This window comes from Limulus polyphemus, unplaced genomic scaffold (assembly GCF_000517525.1).
Source record: "Limulus polyphemus unplaced genomic scaffold, Limulus_polyphemus-2.1.2 Scaffold256, whole genome shotgun sequence".
Taxonomy (NCBI): Eukaryota; Metazoa; Arthropoda; class Merostomata; order Xiphosura; family Limulidae; genus Limulus; species Limulus polyphemus.
The window spans coordinates 196,071-205,355 of record NW_013665866.1 but is presented as its reverse complement, the minus strand read 5'-3'; the positions used below and the strand labels follow the sequence as shown (position 1 = coordinate 205,355).

The following is a 9,285-nucleotide window of genomic DNA, read 5'->3' as shown; positions in this document are numbered from 1 at the left end:
TATATATACATAATAAAAAAATAAGAAAATAGTATTAGTGTTACTTAATGACAAAAAGAGGGAGAGGAAAATTTACGTTTGGATTTTAGTCATGGCCCAAAAGTTTCTTACAAGTTTTATTTCATGAAATATTGAAGGACTGAATAAACATTGGAATTGTATGAAACAATTAATGTGAAAAATGGTAATAAATACTCGATAGAGGATTATAAATGTTATACAGTCACAGTACATCTATTAAGGTTAGTAAATTTGGTAGAGCTTCAAGAAATATAATTGTGTATGTAAACATTATTTAGCTAAGAACTGGAAATTTGTATTTAAAAATTCAGTTGGATGTTATTACGTTTGAATACATCTGAAAACAAGAAGGTTACACTTTTTTTTTTGTTACATTCCACCATCTGATTCAAAAATATACGATTGCTATGAAAGCTGAAGTGGGATTGAAATTATATAAGAGAAAGTAATAAAATTAGAAATATACTACGACAACCTGGAGATTATAATTATGGGAGATTTAAATACAGCGACAGCAAATTGCAAAAAGTAAGTTATTGAAATGAAAGAGGTCTATTTTTAAATTGGATTGGTATAAAGAAAATATAGTAGACCTGTATGTTCAGAGAAGAAATTCCAAGGATAAGATTCTAAATATTTTTGCTAATATATTTGCTCAAATGTTTACAGACAACGAATTATATATTTGTAATGGTAGACTCCCAGGAAATAGTAGAGTAGAATTAACGTTTAGAAATGAAAATGGAAAAATAATAGTTGATTATGTTATTTGCACGTTAAGTATGGTAGAAAATGTTAGTTTTAAAGTGTTAGGTAAAGATATAGCACATCATTTTTCATCAGAATGTATGATAAGAATTCAGTATTATAAAATGGAATAAAGGTTTAATAACTCTGGATCAATGTTAAAAAATTGCTCAATTCCTTTCAAGTTTGTAGCAGATTCTAAAAATGAAAAAAAAAAAAAACTTTGTTAATAATTTAAAATCGAGTTGAAACATTTCACAAAAGAACTAAAAGAAACTATTATAAAGAACAAGGTATATAATACCGTTAAAATAATAACCGAAGTATTCCATAATGAAGCAAATCCATGATTAATCTGCTATATTCAGAGGAAGAACTGTCCGTTTGTCACGCCGATATCTCGGCCGTTGCGATACCAATCGACACGCAACTTGCACGAAACGACGGCGCTTTCTGCCGCGACAAGCAAATTGTTTTTTTTTTATTCTTCCAGCCATTTATTTATTTATATATGAAAGCGAAATCTGTTCTACGTTTGTCCGCTAACTCCTCTCACACTATTTGTCCTATCTCCACCAAACTTGGCATAGTGACTCCAACGGTCCCCAGAAATTATATGGAGGGGGTCAAAATTCTATCTGCATATCTATCTCAGTGATAACTTTGGGCATATAATAGTTAGGTTAGATTTGAGGGTAGGTTGGTAGAGATCGTGATGAGTAATAAAATCGAATCGGTTATTCGCGCATCCCACGCTTGGTATTGTTGATTTGTTTGCATAAAAACCAACAAAAAAGGTGGAAAATGATAGCATAAGGTTCCATTATGGAATGTCATCCAGGTATCAAATGCAGTCTTGTATTAGGAAGAGTTTATACACTACATCTAACTGATTTTGAGTGCTTCTGTTGAAGATTGTTATTGTACACAGTTCCTGGTCATACACTCTTTGAAGATTTAAAGCAAATCAATGGTGAATTATATAACAGTTTCAGAGTTGCATCCAATTTAAGGAGTTTGTTGGAAGATGATAGTCACTGGAACAGTACACGTGAATAATTTATTTGCAGAGATTTATTTCCAGTGATGTCATAAACATGTGGTATTTCAAACACTCTTCGACTGTGGGAAAATCATAGAGAAATTATGTCCAAAGACAATCTTTATAGAATGCAAAGGGCAGCTCCATAGATCTCCAGTTTACAGATAAAGCATTTAATGAAGCCTTAATCATTCTCAAAGACAAAGACTTGCAATTTGGAAAATTACTCCAAGATTTTGGCCTAAAGGAACCAGTTAGGACTGAAATAAACAACATGCTTGGAATTAAATCAATATCATACAATGTGGTTGATCTTTTGAAATTTGTTACTGAAAATGAAGAAAAACTGACAGAAGACCAAGATTTTGCTTACCAACATATCCTTAACAATATTAAAAATGATCAAGTTGGTATAATATGCCTTGATGCTCCAAGTGGAACAGAAGAAAGATTTGTCAATAACTTGCCTCTTGCAAACTAAGATCGCAAGAACAAATTACTTTGACTGTTGCATCATCAGGAATTTCAGCATCATTGAAGGAGAAATGACAGCTCATTCAGTTTTCATGCTACCTCTTAATGTATCTCATGTTGAACAGGCTGTATGCGATATAAAGAAAGGAACAACAAAGGCAACGGTGTTGAAAGAATGTAAAATGATAATATGGGATGAATGTACAATGGCTCACAAAAATCAATTTGAGGCTTTAGATAGAACATTGAGAGATATCAGAGAAAATGTCGTGATATTTGGCGATGTTACATTATTGCTATCAGGTGATTTTAGACAGATTCTCCTTGTTATTGTAAGAGGTACGGGAGTTGATGAAATACATGCATGTATAAAGTCGTCCTATATATTGAGGCATGTTGAAAACTTGGCCTTACATACAAACATGCAAGTGCATGTAAGTGTTGACAGTGAGGTGGGGAATTTTCGAAACTTCTTAATATTGATGATGAAAAAATTCAAATCAATCAAACAATTACATTACTATTCCAGAAAAATGTGGTAACTTAGTTAAAGATGTAGAAGATCTAAAGGAAAAGCTGTTCCCTAATATTTGTCCAAATTACCAAAATTATTAATGGTTGTATAAAAGAGCAATTCCTGCACCTCAAAATGATACTGTTCATGACATAAATGATCAATTGTTGTAAAAGGTTCCCAGATAGGAATTCACCTGCAGATCAGACAGTGTTCCAGTTACAGTTGACGTTGTAAATTACCCAAATGAATTCCTAAGTTATCTTGAACCACCACGGATGCCAGGATACACATTATAAAATTAAATGTTGGTTCACCAATAATGTTGTTGAGAAATCTTTATCCTTCAAAATTATCTAATGGCACAAGTTTAGTTGGTAAGACTTTTCTGCCGCATGTTATTGAAGCAACAATTACAACTGGTCATGCCAAATATGAAGATGTCTTCATTCCAAGGTTTCATTTGCTACCCCTTTGAATTTAGAAGGCTCCAATTTTCAGTTAGTTTTTTTCCTGCAATGTGAACTAATAAGGTCTAAGGTCAAAGTTTAATGGTTGCTGGATTGTTCCTAAAGCAACCTTGTTTTTCACGTGGTTAATTCTATGTAGGATGTTCAATGGTTGGATCTCACCAAAACCTGTTTATATTGTCATAAGAAGGAACAACAGCCAATGTGGTATATCAAGAAGTTTTAATTTAAATTGTGTAATTTTTGTATTGAAAGATCAAAGGTTTAGATAAAAATGTTATGAAAATTGAGTTTTTTAAATACATGTTCTTAAAATAAATTTTTGGTTTTGAATACCTATTTCAAGTAATTTGGACACCTGTTTAAGGAACGGATAATTCAGCTGGTATAAAACGGACGATGCGCTACTTTGGACATATAATTAGATTTCAGGTTAGGTTGGTAAAGATCGTGAGGAGTAATAAAATCGAAACGAGTAAACGCGCGCCAACGCTTGTTATTGCTGGCGCACAAAAATCATGATCATTGGCTGAAATTTACCATTGCGTTTGCTTTGTTGTAAAGGGGACACATTGACGCAATATCATAAAATTTTGTCCACTCAGAACCCTCGGCTACAACTCTATAATAAGCCGAATGTTTTACCCGCAGCACACTTTAATTTTGAAAATGCCCAAATTAAAGCGCACTTCTTCAGCTTAGCAGGCTAACAAAGCCAAAACCGAGAAAACAATCCAAAGAGAAGATCGTGAAATTCATGATAAAATTCACTGCCTTTACCATCACATTTATTAACTTGCAGGGTCATACAGTTCACTAAGAATCAGTTTTTTTCGCGTGTTTCAATTTATAAGGATTTATCAAGAAGAACACTTAAACATAACTTACAAATATACAGAAGTCAAAATGATAATCAAGCAATACTTAAAGGAGATGACCAAATATATTTATTTTAAATGTTGTTTTCGTAAAATACTAGGAATAAGATAGTCATTCTCCATACATATATTGTTACTAGATTGTAATTCATTTTTAGAAAACATGTTCATAAAACATTTATGTAGATATCATTTTGAGGAGAAAAATTAATTATTACTTCCCGTCATATGACGGGCACTCAGCTTGTCCAATTTATAACAGTTAATAAATAGAAAATCCAGGCAAGTCGGTGGTATTACGACTGTGAGTTGACAAAAAAATGGAAATTTCAGGACATTAAAACAGTTTAGAACACCAGACAAACAAGTTGAATTTTTAGTTTATAAGGAAAAGAGATTTTAAAAATATTTGTAGAAATGAAAAAATTACATCAGAATGAAAGAAAACTTTACAATAATTTAGATAATCCTAACCTGTTTTAGTATGCAATAAAGAATTTTGGAAATATATTATTGATAAGAAGGCATAATATTAGGTCAGCTAATTTATTAAAATATTTTCAGAATTTATTAGGATTTAATGATTACAAAAAAAAAACATTAATGTCTTGTATTAAAGAAAACAGTGAGGTAATTAGAATACAGGGTATAGAAACTTCTTTTGATATGAGCGAGATCTGAAACAGTCCTGTAACGATAGCAGAAGACCAAAAAGTAATTGAAAGTTTACTGAAGAGAAAAGAGCCTCGTATTAACGGTACAACTAATAAAATGTTTAAATTAAATATTGAGAACGTTGTGTTAAAAAAAGATCTCATTCTGAATAGTGGAGTTTCCTGAGAAATGGAGTAAAGCAATGATCTATCTGTCCATTATTTAAAAAGGTTACGTAAATGATCAAAAGAATTATAAAGAAATATCACTTCTAAATGTGATGGGGAAAATATTTAAAAAATTATAGAAAGAACAGCCAGAATACAGAAAGAAGCATTCAGCAACTGATCATACTTATACTATGTTGGGCAGATTTTACTGTGTTTTTATAGATTTTAGTAAAGTTATCGCAAATGGCATAAAAGGAAAGATTTTTCAAGTGAGTATGTATAAAAGAATGAAATAATGAGTAACAATCCATGAAGGATTAATTTTTTTAAATGTAAAGTAGGAACAATGCCGAAACTGGTATTCAGACTTATGTGTTTGTAATAATTTGAATAAATATGTTACTCTAAAAATCAGTTGTAGAACCAAAATATTATATTTGTTCAAACAATTTAGAAATTTTAAAAGAACAGCTTTGGCAAAATTACGTATCTCAAATAATAATTTTTAAACAGAAATAGGCCGATATGAAAACATAGAAGCATCAGAAAAAAAATAGTGTAATTGTTGCTTGAAAAATCAAAATTATTGGAGATTAGTATCATGTTATCCTAGTTTATCCAAATTTTTTACCTAATTAATTTAAAAATATTTTTTTAACATTAAACCTAGTCATTATAAATATAACTCCTTATCAGAAACTCAAAACGTAAAAAATATTGAATAACTTAAGTATATTTACTACTAAAATATTGAGAATGAAGCAAAAATGTAAAATAGTATCACGAATTCAACTATTCTGATGTAATGGGCCAGCGGCCTCAATAGTCAGAAATAAAGTGTATTACTGTTATTAAAGTTGTGGTAGCTAAAAAACAAGGGGTATTACTCTTTGTATTTTCTGTAATAATATATTGTATTAACTATAAATAAACCATTTGTTTTCAATTGCTCATTGTATATATTTGTATTACCTGTATGCTTCCATAATTATTTATCATACTGTATATAACGAAAGAAAGCCATAGAATACGAACAACTGATTACTAAAAAATAAACAAAAATCAGCATTTTTTTCAAAATTATTTCCCCAATATTTTAGCAATTTAATCGGATTAATAACTTGATATCTTAATACATTTGTTTGACCTTTTTATGGAAAGTACATTTTATAATTCAAGTCTGCTAGATGAAAGGATGCAATATACCCATCTATATGTCAGCACATACATACATACATACATACTTAGACGTCTTTCAGGTATTCGTTTCATGTTAACCGAATGCACAATATAAAACCTTTTAAAAGTCTTCGGGTTATCCGATATATTTTATAATACAAAATGCTCAGAGGCTTTAAATTATCACATCTACACTCATTGGGATTAACTCAACAGGAAAAAAGCTAACTTACAAAAAGACGTATCAAACTAATGATTTTTAAACGGTTATAGAATGGAAAACACGTAGTACTATATCTGTAACGCCAAGGAGTTTTAAAACTGAAATCCTACTTCTACTGCCAGATTTTTTATGATTAACTGAAGAGTTATATTTTCGGGCCTACTTCACCCCATTCGAGTACTTTTACTGCTGGATAGTTTGCATCATACAAAAATAGAACACTTAAAGTAAAATTGTCGTTGTTATTAAAACATAATTATGATGTTCATTCATATAAGATCTGTACACATGGTAATAACATACAAAAATCAGTAGCCAAGTTACAACTACAATGAAAGTTAAATTACTTTAATTGGAACTATGATCAGAACTTCAAACAAAGAAACATTAAAATGTTAATTAAGTAAATCAAAACTATCACAGTTTTTTTTTCTTTTATAAATAAAATATAATATATAATTGAGTATACAATTTTAGAACTTTTCAACATGCGCTGATGTCTGTAGCATATTACTGAGCAAGTTAAAATGTCACAACAAAATGCTAAATGATACTAATATTCCCCAAGTAATAGATACTAATTCAGCTAAGTAAAAGTAAGAATGTAGTGATTTAGAAGTGGACCTTCTGTGCTTTTGCACAGACGAAATCCTCAATTAAGTTAAAGAAGTCCAACTTGCAAATGATTGAACGCAAGTAGTCCTTCAATAGTTTCAAACGTGAAAATCTTTACCCCCCACACCTCCCCCCCTCCTAATGCCACAGTTACAGGTACAGTCAAAAAAATATGAGTAATGCAAGGCTAAGGTTTGGGTAAAGGTCCAAGAACTTTTCAGTGTAGATACAGCTTAGTATCTCCAGAGGAGAACTGGGCATAGCAGCTGGTAAAGCATTTACAACAGAACCAGTTTTAAAATTCAAGTCATCACAACTAATGTCACCCATTTTTAAAGTCAATCAACTGTCAGAAGAAAGACGTCGTGTTTGAAACCTTTCCTCTGCCGACATCATCTGTGAATTCGTAGTTAAACATCACTTCCTTCCTTCAACTTCTCTATTCTGAAAACGTTATCTCGACATACATTTGGTCTGCAATTTCCCGTGCAGAAGAGTGAATTGATGTAAACTAGTTCTCTCTAAAATCTTGCACAAATTCATGCAGTTGTGAATTTCGTTTTTAAGTGTGTCCACTGCTACATTAATTTAATGCAACAGTTTGCTTACATGATTAACTTCAAACAAAACATCGTAACATACTACAAGTATTAAATCAGGTTCGTAGTTTATTTTCAAAAATCAAACCTAAGGTTGTTGTTTTTTTTTTCATAAATTCACAAAATATTTTTTTACCTATATAAATGTGGAACAGGTAAACAGAGAGAGTAGGGGTTTGTTGCTTTTCGAAAATTCGTGCAACGCCGGGTAACGTTACTAATGGTCTATAATTTATTTCTCTTTTCTAGATTCGCCTCAGGTCAAACTTTACCAGCAGTTCAACTTCATCGAAGAAACTTCCAGTACTAGGATCATCAGATTATGTTCTGCCAAATGATAAACTATGCAAACGAGTCTCGTAGGATCAAATCTCCAGTACTTATTTTCTATTGAAATTAGTTCCATGTTGACACTGTCTGTAGTTTTATTGCCATCATTATTTTGTGAAAACTCAGTATCCATTATTTGGGACAAGTTCGCATCTTTCCTATTATTTAGTTTTTCTTACCACAGCGAATCACATACCTCAATTAGGCCTACCTCTGTGAGCCCACTTTCTAATTTAGCGTCCTCTAATTTGGCGTGTACATTTTCCCTGGTTCCAGCTAGCGTTTATCAAAGATTAAGAACCTCGAAAGTCGAAGCTGATGTCTCAATTAATGCTTGTTTGTTTGTTTTGAATTTCGCGCAAAGCTACATGAGGGCTATCTGCGCTAGCCGTCCCTAATTTAGTAGTGTAAGACTAGAGGGAAGGCAGCTAGTCATCACCACCCACCGCAAACTCTTTTACCATCGAATGGGATGGACCGTCACATTATAACGCCCCCACGACTGAAATGGCGAGCATGTTTGGTGGAACGTGGATTCGAACCCGCGATCCTCAGATTGCGAGTCGAGCGCCATAACCACCTGCCCATGCCGGGCCCTCAATTAATGCACTTTGGTATTTTTTGTCTCTTGTGATGTAAAAAAAATGTGGTTAATTTGGGATAGGTTCCCAAGTCTTTGTTCTTTTCCTATAAAATCTGGCGTTTTTGAACACCGCTGGGATACGAACGTTTCATTACTGCACTTTTTCTCCTCATTAATAAACGATGTACTGTGAATGAACCCCCCTTTTTTAAACATACACTGTAAGTTATAACCAAATTATGAGTGCAGTATTATTAGTCACATTTAGGCGTATCCTTCGAGATTACTCTATTGCTCTCTCCAGTGCAAAACCAATCGATTGTCACTTGATAGTGGAGGCATAATTAATCGAGCAAATACGAATGTGCCACATTGGGCACAAGCAAGAGTCCTATGAAGAATTTTCATATTGATTTTCTATTATAAAAAGTGTATATGACGTTGTTTATCCTCGTGAGGCTGTCTTTAGCAATTATCCTAATTGCTTCCTTCTAAAACCGGTGGTACACACCTGTCAATGATTTACGAGAGTTTTCAAGTTTAAAAAAATTATGTACGTACGTTTTTGGTGGAGTAAAACCCATTTATAGTTTCAAAATGAAAATATGAAATACAGTTCTTGTTCTCCTAAATTATAAGCATGCCTTAAAGCTCCAACTTTAAAAAACTTTATATTACTACCAGTAAGCAACAATACCGATTAAATTTCCCGTAATTTATGAATTTATGTTATTCTTACAAGAAATATTTTAGCTTGCTCAGAAACTTGTGAAACATTTTGCTTCA

General features: G+C 32.1%; 1 protein-coding gene across 1 annotated transcript in view; it reads right to left on the bottom strand.

Annotated features, from left to right (window-relative positions):
- Nucleotides 1-9,285, bottom strand: part of LOC106478862 — a 57,343-nt gene that overhangs the window by 12,465 nt on the left and 35,593 nt on the right. The window lies entirely within an intron of this gene.